This window comes from Haliotis cracherodii, unplaced genomic scaffold (assembly GCF_022045235.1).
Source record: "Haliotis cracherodii isolate W230 unplaced genomic scaffold, xgHalCrac1.p SCAF_2, whole genome shotgun sequence".
Lineage (NCBI taxonomy): Eukaryota > Metazoa > Mollusca > Gastropoda > Lepetellida > Haliotidae > Haliotis > Haliotis cracherodii.
In genome coordinates this window covers 15,369,455-15,386,715 of record NW_027266275.1, presented here as the reverse complement: position 1 = coordinate 15,386,715, position 17,261 = coordinate 15,369,455, and the positions used below count along the sequence as shown (strand labels likewise).

At 44.1% G+C, this 17,261-nt stretch overlaps 1 protein-coding gene and 2 pseudogenes across 1 annotated transcript in view; 1 reads left to right on the top strand and 2 right to left on the bottom strand.

Annotated features, from left to right (window-relative positions):
- Positions 1-17,261, top strand: part of LOC139469858 (ras association domain-containing protein 2-like) — a 118,543-nt gene that overhangs the window by 79,926 nt on the left and 21,356 nt on the right. The gene's annotated exons all lie outside the window — the stretch shown is intronic.
- On the bottom strand, positions 1,956-4,015 carry LOC139469860 (integrase/recombinase xerD homolog; annotated as a pseudogene).
- LOC139469859 (uncharacterized) lies at positions 4,491-6,202 on the bottom strand (annotated as a pseudogene).

Here is a 17,261-nt window from a genome sequence, read left to right as displayed (position 1 = left end):
ATAAGGACATGGCTCCATTATGACAGGCTCCGCCATCATGCATGATAGCGGAGCTTCAAATTAAGACAAGAGATATTATTGGATGAAATGGTCGCGGATGTGGAGGTACTGGTGGACTACGGCAATGAGCTTAACCCCTGTTAAGCAACCCCAACTGCAGCAACCGCTGCCCTGCAACAACCGTTGCCAAGCAACCCATGTTGCTTACCAATGCAGCGCCTGCTGCCCTGCAACTACCGTTGCCAAGCAACCCATGTTGCTTACCAATGCAGCGCCCGCTGCCCTGCAACTACCGTTGCCAAGCAACCCATGTTGCTATGCAGCTATCGCTGCCAGGCAAGTACCATTGCCAAACCATGAGCGAGGGCAACTATTGTTGCCAAGCTGACCATCCGCTGTAAAGCGGACGCTAAGCCATCTGCTGTAAAGCAGAATGGATAAATTGGTTCCTGCTGTAAAGCGGGTAACCCTATCCTAAATAATTTATAATTTGGGATGTATCCCAAGACGCCAAATGTAACTTGTAATGCAGTCCACCAGCACCCCGCCCATCCGCAACATTTTATTCATGACAACATCATTATATACAAACATTATGCTCCAGTAAAATTCCACCAATTGACAACTGCAAAGCTTGAATAACTTGGAATTAAGGATAACAGGGTGGGTGGGTGGGTGCAACGAACTCTAGATGAATGCGCGAATATAACTATGTGTTGTACGGCTGAAAGCTGGAGAGCAAGTGCTGCGTGAGCTGATGTCACGCTACAACAGGTCATAGAAAATATAAACAAACGCTCCTTTACCGGACGTGCCAAGAGCGGATCTAGGCCAGAGACGATGGCACCATGCAAAACGGCACGTAGCCGCACGGAATGAAGGTATTTCGCTGTAATATTATTAGCAACTGTGCCAAGCCTAACATAAAGGCATTTAGTTCTAATCACTAAATGCTATTATATAAGGACATGGCTCCATTATGACAGGCTCCGCCATCATGCATGATAGCGGAGCTTCAAATTAAGACAAGAGATATTATTGGATGAAATGGTCGCGGATGTGGAGGTACTGGTGGACTACGGCAATGAGCTTAACCCCTGTTAAGCAACCCCAACTGCAGCAACCGCTGCCCTGCAACAACCGTTGCCAAGCAACCCATGTTGCTTACCAATGCAGCGCCTGCTGCCCTGCAACTACCGTTGCCAAGCAACCCATGTTGCTTACCAATGCAGCGCCCGCTGCCCTGCAACTACCGTTGCCAAGCAACCCATGTTGCTATGCAGCTATCGCTGCCAGGCAAGTACCATTGCCAAACCATGAGCGAGGGCAACTATTGTTGCCAAGCTGACCATCCGCTGTAAAGCGGACGCTAAGCCATCTGCTGTAAAGCAGAATGGATAAATTGGTTCCTGCTGTAAAGCGGGTAACCCTATCCTAAATAATTTATAATTTGGGATGTATCCCAAGACGCCAAATGTAACTTGTAATGCAGTCCACCAGCACCCCGCCACAAGCACCAAGGTGCTTCCCCACAACCACGACCATTCGCGCTCATGTACACCCACCGTGTTATCCTATACTGAAAATGTTTCCTACAAGCATACCGCGGAAAGGGAGCTGCCAATATTTTGTGTGAAAAGATCAAGTCCGGCCGGTGACAAATGAACCCCGTCACGCAGGTACAGTTGCTGCTCCTGCCGGTTGAACACTGTGTGGGGAACCCGTATCCCCCCAAGCTCACGGGCCCTGTTCCCGACTCGTCTGTTCAGCTTCTGCCTGGCCCCGTCCAGGTCCCGGGCACGGCTGGCTACATGCCAGTACCTTCGTGGCAGCATGTCTGACCACAGAATGACCGCACCAGGTAGGAGGAGGTGTATCCTCAGGAGTGCCAGCTTGATCTCATGATATAGCTGACACGTGGTTACTTTTCCCAGGTCGTTCGAACCAAGGTGAATCACCACCGCCTTTGGTGGTGTCTGCATTGCTTTGACCTGGGCATCTATCAGCTCGGTCAGCTCCTCCCACCTCATGCCGCCCCTTGCCAACCAGAGACATCCCCCTGGAATACCGAAGTCACTGTCCTGTAGGTGCTCTCTCGCCCGGGTCAGGAAGCTGGACCCAATCAACCATACTGAAAACATGAATCAATAGGAAGAAAACCGTTCTTGTATGGTTGGCGATTTAAATGTTTGCAGGTATGCGTATATAGCTTTTATAACATTCTGACCCCCACCTACCAAAGTGCTGTATCAAATCTGAACTCACTCCGTTACCGGCTGCTGTTGTTGCTGCGCCAATCCTGAAGGAATGCGAAGAGTATGCTGCTGTGCAGATGCCGCTATGCGCCAGTGCTCTTTTTAGCACGGCCTGAAATTGATACCTGGTCAGGGGAGATTTATCAAAGTGTACGAAAGCTTGAGTCTGACCCTGTGATCGAACTATTAGGTATGCTTTAACTGCAACCACTGGACACAGATTGTGGCCAGGTATGGCGGAAATGGAAACAACTATGCCATGTGAGTGCCTGTCCGTTTTTGAATGCCTTAGAGCGACTGTTACTGTCTTAGTCGTGTCTTGGACTTCTAGGTCCAAGAAAGCGCACCCTGGCTGAGAAAGTTTGGTTTGCACGAGTTCACTCACCCGAAAGAAACCAAAGAAGGCCAAGCAATATACTGCTTTGAACAATCTTACTTCATAGGTAGAAGAGCAGACAAATTGCAGATTGTTTACAATTACTTTGAGCAGGTCTATTGTTATTGGTTTTCTGTGATCCTGCCTCCCCTGACACTTTTGCATCCCCGTAATCATTTTAGTAATAATAAAGTGGCCGGTGCGGTCTTCCATGCTGTGTAGCCTATGGTACGTTGAGATACCGGCCATATACGTTCTTACCGTACTCGGTGCATGTCCTGACACTGACAGGTGAGCAATGAAATGTACCAGATGAGCTATTGGAACCGGCCAGACATCTCCCAGGTTTTGTGATGCCCTGAATGCTTGCAATGCTTGGGTTCCTGCCTGGTAAGTTGCCCACGTGTTTGCCGCCAATGATCGCTGAAGGAGCCTCTCTGCCTCGATTGTTAGCCCTGCCAGAGATTGTCTGGAAGTGGTGTGGGATGCAGATTGGCTGATGGAGTTGCATTGCGGAATCGTTCCCACTGAAATCTCGACAGTGCATCTGCGATAATATTGTCGTGTGTTGTTATATATCTGGCCTTGAACAAAATGTTGTGTTTGAGGCACTGCAGCACTAGCTGCCTAATCAGTGACATGATTCTGGGTGCCTTTGAAGACTGTTTATTTATTATTGACACTACCGCTTGGTTATCACAAAAGAAAAGTACTTTCCTGTTAGCAAAGGCTGTCCCCCACAGACAAACTGACAGCACAATCGGAAACAACTCCAGCAGTGTCATGTCACGAGTCGAACCGTCCTCCACCCACTCACGGGGCCAGAGCCCGCTTGCCCAGTTCCCGTTAAAGTATGCGCCGAACCCCACAGTGCTGGCTGCGTCAGTAAACAGCTGTAGACTTGTATTGTCAGCCCACTCTTTATTCTGAAAAACCGACACACCGTTAAATTCCCCCAAGAACCCGAGCCAAACCTCTAGGTCCTCCCGAACTCCCCGCGTGATGCGAACACGGTGTGCTTGATGACTTACCTTTGTATAGGCGTCAATCAGTCTGCGGCAAAACGGTCTACCCATGGGTATTGCCCGGCACATGAAATTTAGCTTACCCACCAGAGACTGCAAAGCTTTACGGGTCACTTTGTGCTTACCTGAGGCCAGCATATCGTGTATGATGGCGTTGATATTTACAATCTTTTCCTGTGGTATTCTAACCTGCATCCTGACAGTGTCGATTTCAAGACCTAGGAATGTTAAGCAGGATGCTGGACCTACTGTCTTCTCATGTGCTACGGGTACGCCCAGCTCCTGGAAAGTACTGAGACATGTATCAAGGTTGTCACCACAGTCTTTCGTTCCTGCAGTTCCGCCTGTGAGAAAATCATCAAGGTAATGCATGAGTTGGCCGTTAGGCAACTTTTGCTGGACACACCATTGCAAAAAGGTGCTGAATTTTTCAAACACTGAGCATGATATGGAACAGCCAAACGGCAAGCATTTATCAAAGTAGTATTTACCTTGAAAGCACAAGCCTAGCAACTCAAAGTCCTGAGGGTGTACCGGCATAATCCTGAAAGCCGATTTCACATCAAATTTTGCAAGTAGAGCATTTGGACCAAGTTGCTGTACCATACTGACAGCCTCGTCGAACCGTGCATATGACACGGAGCATGCTTCGCTGTCTATGTTGTCGTTGATTGATCTGCCTTGAGGATAAGAAAGGTGGTGTATTAAACGAAAATCGTCTGTCTCCAGCAAGGACTGATTCTTACCCGTTTGCTTTTTGGGTACGAGACCGATGGGTGAAACTTGTAGGTTCAGCAGGGGCGGCGTTTCAAAAGGACCTGCCACCCTACCTAATTGTACTTCCTTTTTCAATTTGGCAGCTACTATCTCTTGTAAAATGGGATCCCTGGCTGAGCGTAGATTCTCAGACCAACGACTTAGGCGTGCCCCACTATATTCCAGTTGAAAACCTGATTCCAAACCTTGTAATAAATAAATGGCATGGGCATGGTTAGAATGCTTGTACAGTTGCAAATGTCGCTTTAATCTAGTGAGTATGAGTGGAGTTGGGGCCAGTGCCTTTAGCATGGGTCGCCTGTGTGGAGTTAAGTTGTTTGGAGGGTCTACGACCCCCCTTTGCGCGAAAGCAAGAATAGGCGGGATGTTGCTCGCCACAATTGGAACATTTATGAATAAACTTGCATTCTGGCCTGGCGCACCTTGACCTGTTGTAGTCCCAGCATGCGTTGACTGTAAAGTCACGGCCCCTGCTGAAAGGCACTGTAAAGCGTTCAGTCTTATTTTCTTGAACACGGGACATAGTCGGTGTCATGTGCTTCAACCACAATTCACCGTCTATCTTGCCCCACTCCCGAATTGGGTCTCGTGCCATACGGTGTCGGAATTGCTGGTCGTAGTTTGACCAGCCAAAACCCCCGGAGCGGACTGCGGCATTACGGATTGTTTCCATGTATGCCAACATGCCCTGTATGGTGGACTGACAAAAATGTTTCACCACGTAAATGCTCATATATATGTGGAAAGCTGACGTCCATTGGCCTATGCTTAATGCCCTGGCGTTAGCCGGCTTGGTCGGCGAGAATCGCAGATTACCCGACGAATCCATCTGCATCTTAAATGCATCGTCATCGTCATGCGACTGTGCGCCTGGCAACAATGTAGTCAACTCCACAAACTCCCCTCTCCATACTCTCTCCCGTACAACTTGACGGACGTGAGCGCTGATAGCATCCGCCTGGAAGGTCAGGGAATCCCCTGTTCCCTGATTGGTTGACCCCGCTCCTGACTCTGCACGTGGTGTGACGTCACGGGAAACTCCCGGCTCGCCCGAGTGTGCACTGCTAAATGACAACACATCGGGATTTCTTGATACCACCGACCCCGTTACCCCCAGATCATTTGTACTTACCCCTCGCATGCCAGTAAAGCTCCGAGAAGTATCTTGGGCCATCCGTTTGCCTAGCATATCCAGTATGCTGTTGAGTTGGCTCGATATAGCTAGCATCGACGGAACGGGCGACACCACTTGTTGGGGCTCTTCGATGTCTCCGTGATCGACTCGCGGGAGAACGTTTGAATTGTCCGAATCATCTGCTTCAACTAGCAAGTTAGCAGCTATTTGTACACTTGGCAAGGGGGGTCCGTGCAATGGAGATCTAGCTGATCTCCGTGACTTACCAGTAGCCGATGTCGCTTGCCGGACACTTGGTTCCCTCCTGGCAATTTTCCCGCTCCTTACGAGGCGGTGATTTAAGGCGGCCCGTCTTTTTGGTGGCATTCTTAATGGTAATTGCAACGAACTCTAGATGAATGCGCGAATATAACTATGTGTTGTACGGCTGAAAGCTGGAGAGCAAGTGCTGCGTGAGCTGATGTCACGCTACAACAGGTCATAGAAAATATAAACAAACGCTCCTTTACCGGACGTGCCAAGAGCGGATCTAGGCCAGAGACGATGGCACCATGCAAAACGGCACGTAGCCGCACGGAATGAAGGTATTTCGCTGTAATATTATTAGCAACTGTGCCAAGCCTAACATAAAGGCATTTAGTTCTAATCACTAAATGCTATTAGGTTCCTGCTTACATAGTCACAATTTTTGGCTGTGGTATTAAAACTTCACCTTTTCCGAAAATGGTGATTGGGTGTTTTGTCTGAGGTTATGTGGTTTAACACTAACATTAACATGTTAAAGAGGGGGTAGGGTAGCCAAGTGGTTAAAGCCTTGGCTCATCATGCCAAGGGTCTGGGTTTGATTCCCCATAAGGTTTCATGTGTGAATTCTATTCTTCATAATCCAAGCCATTTTCAAAACCTAAGATTTCAGGAAGGTTACTTGTACTTGTTTTATTATGGTTAAAAATCTGCAAAATGCTTTGAATAAAAATAATTTTGTTTGACTGTGGTTATCTCCCAAAATAAGATCACTGCTAGTTTAAGGGTGTTCAGCAAATACTGCAGACTGAGGCCTGGAGATATAAACAGAAAAAATGCACAGCAAACACACACTTGTTTTGGTGCATTGGGCTTAATGGATTTCAATGGTTCACATTATAGTTGATGATGCAATAACGTCCTGACTTTTTTTCATGGAACCAGATATAGAAGTTCTTAAGTAACTCGAGATAACTCTTGCCACTGGAGACTTTTTGTCAGCTGCCAAATAGTTAGTTATTTTTAGAGTATATACAGTTTCAGTAATATGTATAAGAACAAAATTCAGAGAAAACAATTATTTTAACATATGTTGAAATGTCTCCTATTTTGTTTGTATGGTAAACATAGTATACTTAGCTGTTGAAGAAATTAGATTCTCAAGATATATTTCTAATATGAAGGTTCTAGCATTACTTATGTGATATTTCTGGTAAAAATGATTGTTCCATGTTGTAAGATGTGGCCTGTCACGGGTGAAGGTAGCCTTGCTCCAAGGCTGTACTGAATGGTAAGCCCATTAGTGTATAGTAATTCTATCCTTATAATAGGCAAGTCTAGATATGTGGACAGTAATGAAACCAGTCTCTTATAGGGACAACTAGTTATTATTATATTATGATATATTATAATCCAGAAATTATGATTTAAACAGATAATTATTGCCTTAGAGACTTGTGCAAGTCTAGGGCGAAGGGTTCTGAGATGCATCACTTCAGTCCCATGTTTCCAGTAGCAATAATAACTGCATACCTGCTAACAAGACAGCAGGATAGCAGAGACAGGGGCTGCTGATGCAATATGTGATGTGGAGCAATGGATGTAATGGGAAATAGGCTGTAGGTTGGCGGGTGCAGGCTGCGTGTGAAGACTGCGTGTGAAGGCTGCGTGTGAAGGATGTGTGTGAAGGCTGTGTGAAAAGGATGTGTGTGAAGGCTGCGTGTGAAGGCTGTTTGTGAAGGCTGTTTGTGAAGGCTGTGTGAAGGCTGTGTGTGAAGGCTGTGTGTGAAGGCTGCGTGTGAAGGCTGTTTGTGAAGGCTGTGTGTGAAGGCTGTGTGAAGGCTGCGTGTGAAGGCTGCGTGTGAAGGCTGCGTGTGAAGGCTGTGTGTGAAGGCTGCGTGTGAAGGCTGTTTGTGAAGGCTGTTTGTGAAGGCTGCGTGTGAAGGCTGGGTGTGAAGGCTGGGTGTGGAGGCTGTTTGTGAAGGCTGTGTGTGAAGGCTGCGTGTGAAGGCTGCGTGTGAAGGCTGGGTGTGAAGGCTGGGTGTGAAGGCTGGGTGTGAAGGCTGTGTGTGAAGGCTGTGTGTGAAGGATGGTGTGAAGGATGCGTGTGAAAGATATGTGTGCAAAATGTGTGTGAAATGTGTTTGGACATGTGTGAGCTTCATGTGAAATGTGCGTGAAAGATGAATATTAGATGATTTCGAAATGAGACGTGTGCAAAATATGTGTAAGATGTGTGTGAGATGCATGTGAAATGTGTGAAAGACGTACAAGATGGTTGCAAGATGTGTGAGATGCTTGCGGGATGAGTGCGGGATGAGAGTGAGACGTACACAAGACTGATATTGATATGAATATAAATGGTAACAAAGATTGTGGTAGGATTTTGGGTGGTTTTGGTTGTACAGCCACCTGGTGTGAAATAGAAACCGTATTATCTTCTCAGGGATTCAATATTATCTTGAAATGCTAAACAGCAGGTTTCTCTGATCGACTCAAGGCGGACATGCACAAGGACATATGTTTATCACAGCCAATGTTAACAGGGGCTTCATACACATAGATATGAGCAGGAAGTAACTTAGCCTTGCTCCAAGGCCATACTCAATTATATGTCCATCCTTATAGGCAAATCTAGTTAAGCAGACAGTCTAAGGATGCCAGTCCTTGTCCTTACTATTTATATAATATACCTGATATGTGAGGTGGATGTTAAAACCCTCTTGCGCCTGTAGGCGGCATGGGTTGTGTACTCCCAAGGGAGTTGAGAATGATAACTGGAATGCAAACCGATTCACAGGTCGGGGAACAAATAAAACCACATCTGAGCCGATAATTGTACCTGGATACCTGCGGTATATAAATGTATAATATGATATTATCTAGAAATCACTTTTAGTGTGTTTAACCAATAAGTATTGCCTTAGAGACTTGTACAAGTCTAGAAATAGGTGGACTGGGGAAGTCTAGCATATGCTGAAGCCAGATGAGGGGAAGGAGGCAGGGAAACAGCTGGCAGGTCAAGCCCAGCAGGACATACAGTGGCTGTAGACCAGGATCCTTGTACTAACTATACATCTTTAAGTTAGGACCTGACAGACAGAGAACGGAGATGTGAGATACACACAAACAAAACACATTGTATCTTTGAGAAGTGGGAATTATGGATCGGTTATTTCAGTACCTCTTTGGTAGTGAGAAGGTGTTAGGAATGACAGTGTTACAGACCCATTGCAGTAAGTAGCCAATATGTTGACCTGACACTTAGGGTGTCATGAAGTGATTGTTGTTGTAGACTAGTGCCACTTTGTATTAGGGTAAGGGATATGTGTAATATGATTAAGTGAGAGGTTTGTGTTGTGTTGTATTGTGTTGTGTTGTGTTGTGTTGTGTTGTGTTGTGTTGTGGTGTGGTGTGGTGTGGTGTGGTGTGGTGTGGTGTGGTGTGGTGTGGTGGTATGATGTGGTGTGGTGTGGTGGTATTATGTGGTGTGGTGTGAATTAGAGTGAGGTGTGGTGTGGTGTGGTGTGGTGTGGTGCTATGTGGTGTGGTGGTATTATGTGGTGTGGTGTGAATGAGAGAAAGGTGGGATGTGGTGTGGTGTGGTGAGGTAAATCAGAGAGTGGTGTGGTGTGAATGAGAGTGTGGTGTTGTGTTGTGTTGTGTTGTGTTGTGTTGTGTTGTGGTATTATGTGGTGGTATGGTGTGAGGTGGTGGTATTATGTGGTGTGGTGTGAATGAGAGAAAGTTGAGGTGTGATGTGGTGAGGTGTGGTGAGGTAAATGAGAGTGTGGTGTTGTTTGGTGTGTGGTGTGGTATAGGGTGAGGTGTAGGGTGTGGTGTGGTGTGGTGTAGGGTGTGGTGTGGTGTGATGTGGTGTAGGGTGTGGTGTGGTGTGATGTGGTGTAGGGTGTGGTGTGGTGTAGGGTGTGGTGTAGGGTGTGGTGTGGTGTGATGTGGTGTAGGGTGTGGTGAGGTGTAGGGTGTGGTGTGGTGTGATGTGGTGTAGGGTGTGGTGTGGTGTGGTGTGGTGTGGTGTAGGGTGTGGTGTAGGGTGTGGTGTGGTGTGAATGAGAATGTGGTGTTGTTTGGTGTGTGGTGTGGTGTAGGGTGAGGTGTAGGGTAAGGTGTGGTGTGGTGTAGGGTGTGGTGTGGTGTGATGTGGTGTAGGGTGTGGTGTGGTGTAGGGTGTGGTGTAGGGTGTGGTGTGGTGTGATGTGGTGTAGGGTGTGGTGTGGTGTGGTGAGGTGTAGGGTGTGGTGTGGTGTGGTGAGGTGTAGGGTGTGGTGTGGTGTGATGTGGTGTAGGGTGTGGTGTGGTGTGGTGTGGTGTAGGGTGTGGTGTGGTGTAGGGTGTGGTGTGGTGTGAATGAGAATGTGGTGTTGTTTGGTGTGTGGTGTGATGTAGGGTGAGGTGTAGGGTAAGGTGTGGTGTGGTGTAGGGTGAGGTGTGGTGAGTAAGGAGAGGTGTTTGGTGTGATGTGGTGTGATTGAGAGTGAGAGTGAGATGGGTGAGCATCAGTGGACAGGGGAAGGAGCAGGAGGATGGGGTGTTGGTGGGTGGGTGTTGAGTATCAGGGTGAGGTGAAGGTGAATCAAGGTCACAGTTATGAGTACCAGGGTTGGAAAGTGAGAAACAGAAAGGGTTGGGTGAGTCTCAGGTCACATACCCGTCATGACTGTCATAGTTCCTTCCAACAACATATCAACAAATCAGGTACATCTGTTCCTACACCTGTTTGTGATTATTACAGGATCAGCTGTCTGGCTGCCATATCTCATGGCTGGATTGCGCTGTACTTGCACTTGTGTGAGGGGGGTGGGGATGCTTACTACTGTATCAGCTGAGCCGCTGCTGCTGCTACAGATGTGTAGATGGAGCTGAGGGGTTGTTGTGATACTTCTTGGTGAAAGGTGTAGATGCTTCCAAAGTGGTAGAACTCTTGTGGACATTTGCAATGATCTTACACTTGGGAGGATGGTTTGTACTAAGCAAGGATAAGAATTTATGGATGAACAACTTCTTTCTTACAATTAAGAACGACGTGGTTTGTACTAGTTGGAAGGAGGAACATACACTGTCTGAGAGGTAGTGACATTGAAGAGGTAGACTTCATGTTGTTGACATGGGCAACGATCTGTATACAAGTGGGAGGTAGGTATTTGTACATGGTATATTGGCATCACTGAGAGTGTTTGATTCATTACATTACTTGTGTTCCATGTGTCTTTTGCTTGTGTTAGATTCTGTGAAGTTGTGATGGAGGTTTTTTGAAGATCTATGATATGGACATTTCTGCCAGGGTTTTAATAGATGAGCATTCTCTCTACTCAATCACTTTAACCATGAACGCTGAAGGTAGGAAGGTCTTGAAGGATGAGGTCTCTGGATATATAGTCCCTAACTCAGGGCATAGTGACACTGGTGTGTGTTAGATATAAGTATGTAGTGAGCCAAACTAACTTGCTTGATATTTGTTCCTATTGTCATTTAGTTTCTCCTTGTAATACCAATTGATTTAACCAACAAGTATCAGATCTGTATTATCTGGCCAGCATGTCCCCAGTGCCATTGATAATTTCTCATTCTGTTAAATGCTTGTTTGTCAAGTTGAGACTTAATCATGTACAGGTACCATGGTAGAGCTATGATGTTACTGACACTGGCATAAGACACCATTCGCTCCTTATGATATTCTTTCTGTCATGATTGAGTCAAATTGTTTCCCTGAGGTGTCCCAGAAACCAATGGCCGTAGGTTCGAATCCCAGTTTGCCCTGATTATATGTTTGTCAGCACCCTATCAGTACCCATGCCCCTTTCACTAAAGTGGTAAATGTCTAAGACCTGCACCACTTTGGGCGCACCTCCAACATCAAACTGACAGGTCAAGACAGAACTGAAATACTGTCTAACATGGCATTAAAGCAATGCATATGTGTCTGTGTGGATCAAAATCCAGTTACTCGGCCACTGGTTTGCCTGCCACAGACTCGATACTCTACATGTGGACAACCGCCTCCATGGGCTGGTAAATAGACCATCTGCTTGAAGAGCAGAAGGCCAGTAGTTCGAAACCCAGCCGCATTATTCCAAAAGACATTACTAGTAGGGCTGGGACGGGTAACTCGGGTACTCGGGTCGGGTGGGTCCTGAGTAGGACATTGGTACCCACAGGACTACCCGGACCCATGGTTAGTCACGTGATATATTGTTTAATAACAAAATTATCTAAAACTCAATGGTTACACTATAAGTCCTTAATGTTCCCATTTCTTTCTGACTATACACGCATTCCTTCTGACTTCTATATGTTTGAATAAAAATAAGACTTCATACACTAAACTTCAGTGTATGCATGACCAGATCGTATTACATGTGTATCGAAATACATTTTGCCAGGGCTACGGTCAAACTTTTCCAAATCGAACAGTTTGTATCTATCTCTAAATATCTACAGAGGGTACCCGGGTAGGGTCGGGTTATAGGGTGGGTATCCGGGTAGTAAAATTGGACTCTCAGCCCTAGTTACTAGATGTACTTGTTGTTACCATGCCTAGCCAGTAAGAGGCTAAAACAAGGACTGGTCGGCTTGGAGTCAGTATACTTTGTCTGAGTGGGGTATTCATGTTGAAACTGTGGGATGGTGTGACCTCAGTGGGCTTGAACTGTAAGGCCTGCAATAGTTCAAACTAGAACAGATAGACATTTGAATGTCACCTCACTTACATGTGTACTTGTGCTATGAGTGTTAGCTTAAAGACCTAACACAAATAATGCTGTGCTTCTGATTGCACTATTTTAAAATTAGGTAGGTGGGCCATTTAAACATCCTGCAACTGTGTTGGAAAATTGCTGTGTTTGGTTAATATTTTCATGCATGCTTTTGTTTTGGCACAATGAGTACCACTGGGAAATAATATATTTTGTCACCTTGCACTAAGGCCCGTTAATGTAACGAGAACCACATCACTTTTTGTTAGGGCCTAATTCCTTAGCAACAGATTGTTCCTCGCAGTATTGAGTATATTCTGCATTGTTTCAGTTGGTCGTGCAATGGCTAGGAAAACGGTAACCTGGTACTGTTTCAGTGCTGTACAGCTTCCAGACATTTGTAACCATGGTAAATAATGTAAATGGGGCACTGTAATCCTTACATAATAACTGCTGTAAATAGACAGGGCATTGAGTAATGGGGAGGCCACATTGCAAGCATGTAGTGTCTGTGTCCCCACCGGCGCCACTCAGTGTGTTGTGTTTCATGTACAGTGCTATGACCCTCAGACAGTGGAATAATGCCACGCCATGTGGAACTGTTGATGTAGCCGGGTGCCATTCAGTGTGCTGTAATGAATATATCCTACCTCTCCCAGCAGTCAAAACAATCTCTGTCCTACTCTGACATCATAGCTGTCCTCATCCTACAGGAACAGCATTGATTCTTAGTGTGAGATATTTATATCAGAAATTAATATTATAAGTTGTAGCAGGATCACGAGGGATATATGGGGTTTTATGTGCCCATGTTAGGTTTTGTACCACAAGGGGGACGCAAATGGTATGAAACCTAACGAGGTATGCATAAAACCTCATTTACCGCTCGTGATCCTGCTACAACAAATTTATCTTACCAACATGTTTTAATATCACATTGAAAAGAATTAAAATAGATTCAAAATTTATAGAAAACAGCTGTATCATTGAGCAGAGGTTAGCTTATCTTATGTCACTTGGCTTTCATTGACACGGAAAAAGCATGAAGCTTTTTGCTTTGAAGTGGGGTATAAGGGTTTTATTCTGCCTCTCAGAAATTCATGTGCAGCCTTACTTGCTCATGGTGGGTTTTAAGGGATTTATTACCCGCTGAGAAATTTATTTCCCTCCAAGGTGGGAATTTTTTTCAAGATCACGTGGACTGATCAGATCTCATCATTCTGATATGGAGGTATGATAAGTTGTTATATTTTTCTGCTAGATCCAGTGGAGGGGTCTCTCTTCTAACTACCAGATATTTGTTTCAGAAGGGAATTTATCATATAAATGGATATTGTTATTGATGCGATAAAGTTGGTGTCTCAATCAATAAATATGAAAATGAGGTCACAACCTGGAGCTACTTTTAATCTCTGTTCAAAGGTTCAATGTTTGCTTGCTCAAACTATTGACTTATGTTCCAAATAAGTTTAGATAAGGTTGTTCTGATGTGTGATTATCTAGACAAACATGGCTGCAAATAATTGGCACTATATGATAAATGGGACAATTCACTCAAACACTATATTCATACGCAGTTTCTTAAATACTTCATTGAGTGAAATTACACCTTAATCACAGATTATTCAGAGAATTACCCTCCTGTTTTTCAGAATTGTGAATATCAAATAATTGATTGAAAAGTATGTATTTCTATTATATGGTATTTATGATATTGAGACACACTCTGCTAATAATGATTATTTATTGTTATATTTCACTGGTGGACCCATAGATGTGTATGCCAGACCTCTCCCCTTGGGGTGGATTTGTTAACATCCTGACATAGGTGGGATACACCCACCATCACCAACAACAACAGCACAACCACCTCCACCAACACCACCATGCTCTCGATCTGCTTTTTAATACATGTTACACAATACTGTTAAATACGGGGACATGTCTCTAGATCTCTGGAAGTCTGTGTTTATGTACTTTAACAATTCGTTTGTAATGACAGAGTGAACATTCATTTCTGCATTTGTCTGAATTACCTCCCTTTAATGGCAGGATCTGCTGATCCTTGGTTTGAAGTAGGCTCATATCCTGCAAAGTTTTTTGCTTACATTTGTGCTACTTTTTGAGCCAACTGCTCTGTCAGTGGTAATGTCTAAAATTTTGTTTTCGTCCTGTACTGTTTTAACAATATGTGGACACTACTTTATGCTTTTATGCTACATAATCACAAATATATCGGGGGGAGGGAGGGTGGATACAGGGAGTAAAAGTTGTCGTGTCATTTCTTTAAATAAAAGACAGAGGTAGATACGCCTTGGTGAGTTTAATAAGAAGTGAAATTCAATGTATTCAAAACATATAATACTGTATTTTGATAAAGTGAAACCTGTGTGGTACAAGCAGCTGTTATGCTGGGATTAAAGCATGGCATTTCTTCTTTCTCTTTGGTAACAAAGTTTCTTTTGTAACTTAAGCATGTAAGATGGTGTTGAGATGAACAGATGGTTCCTCTGTCGCATGCTAGTTCAATGGCGTCATATTTACATTGCACAAGATATTTTCTTCAAATATTTTTCACCATTGAATGAAAAATTGTATTAATGCAGACAAACAAGTAGACCCTTCTCCAGATCCATGCAATTCCACTGTTAGCATCCGTGTATTATGAACCAGTATTCCATGCCAGCCTTGTTTAAACACTGCACCTATTTCATTGAGAAGAATAGCGTTCAAGCACAGATGCAGCTTTTTGTGAAAAGGAGGTTTCACTTAACATCAAACATGCTGGATAAAAGGAAATAATTTGTGAACCAATTTGTGGTGGGTAGTCATGTTGTTTTAGAGTATATTTACATGTTTTGTTGTTTTCAAAAAATGGGGAAAGTCTCTCAGACCCCGGAGTATGTATTTAGTAAAAAATTCACCCCAATTCAAATCTCATCCCTTCTGATCATCTCCAGCAACCTGTAGCAGTGAGAGAGTGAGTGAGTGAGTGAGTATGGTTTTATGCCTTTAAGCAATATTCCAGCAATATCACTGCAGGAAATGGGCTTCACACATTGGGGAATCGAACCCGGCTCTTCAACGTGAGGAACAAACGCTTTAACCACTAGGCTACCTGACCACCCCTGAAGAGACTTGAGGTCTCCTCAATACTAAAGTCTTTTTTAGTACACGGGGGTTCCGTTTTGAAAGTCTTATTTAAACCTTGTAGATTATAAACTATATTTCAGGGACCCTAAACGGGGATGCTCTTCTCTTCCCCCCCCCCCCCCCCGGATCCAAGTGGTGTTAACAATTTCAAAAGGTACATGACAATGGATGACAGGTAGAATGTGTTGACGAGGTAACCAGAGCACATCTGCCCATCATTCTTGTACTGCTTCCTGCTTGGGGTGCTGTATAACTTGTGTCAAATATATGGAGCAGTGAGAGGTCAAGGTGGTCCTACCCCGTACTTGATTGAAACCAAGCTACGCAACTGGTGCACTTGTCATGGTGTTGATGGTCTTAGGAGATTTCCAGTAAGCTGTTACTGCCCCAATAAGATTGATAAGGTGAGCATGTTTGCTTTTGTGATAAGTTAAGATGGGTTTAGTTGCCAGTGACTACTAGATCAAAACAGTTTAATATTAAACTTCATGCTGCTTCAAAATTAAACATTCAAAGTTTTTGCATGACGTCCATGTTGTTTGTGTTTAAATGTTTTAGAGTATAGCTATGTGTTAAGGTGGCTTTTTATTGTCACTAATGGTTTGGAACATTTTTGTTCTGGATTTGTTCTAGATTTTTGTTCCCCCATCAGGTATGGTGTTCAAGGAACAGCGAAAAATGAAAGTGTTCAGTGTGTTGTTGTTGGGGGTCTGTTTGTTGTTTTGAACAGATAGATGAAACAGGTTTAGAATAAACTGCAAGGTTGGAAGTCAAGGCATGGGTTGACTAGATGCAAATGCAAGATTGATCAGTCTTCATTATGAAGTTACTGCCATGAAGCACAGTGAAAAGTGACTTGTGATGGTATGCAGACAAAATACAAATACCCTGGGTAATTCCTACTAATTCCTTACGTTTGAATTCCTGCTTTGCTGTGAGTGGGTGCTATCACTAACAATGAAAATCAATACAATTGTGAGACCAGAAATGTATCAAAACATTTCTTCATTTATTATCAGTACACATTTATTTTATTTATTTATTATATATTTATTAATGATTAAAGTGCTGTATTTGAGGTCTGGTAAAAAAATCTTAAGCCTAACAAACAAAAACAACAATTGTGAAAGTGTTTTCAATTTTATTTTATTTCCCTGCTTTTCAATACACTTCTCATATTGATAGTGAAGCTTTTCAGATCCAGTTAGAAAGAGGTTTTCTAAAGTAAAACAATTGATGACTGCTCGGTACTCATTCTTTTTCATATCTGTGTTCATTGGGACCCCTATCACGTTCAACTGGCTGTCACAGTGACACTAATATACAAATGGCCTCAAAGACCAAATAAGCTTGCAATGAACTACTCAAACAATGTACTACATTGACTAGTTCACTTTGTTATGGCCCATACTTGAAATTTAGTCTGGCTTAGAACTTTTTGACCAGCCTGCGTACTTTCAAACTGTTGTTTTTACCATTATTCTGAGCTTGCATATATAACATGCATTTAAGATGTGTAGCATAGCAACATGGAAAGCCAACATAAAGTAGGCACACCTTAATATAAGTATGCAGCCGTGGCTG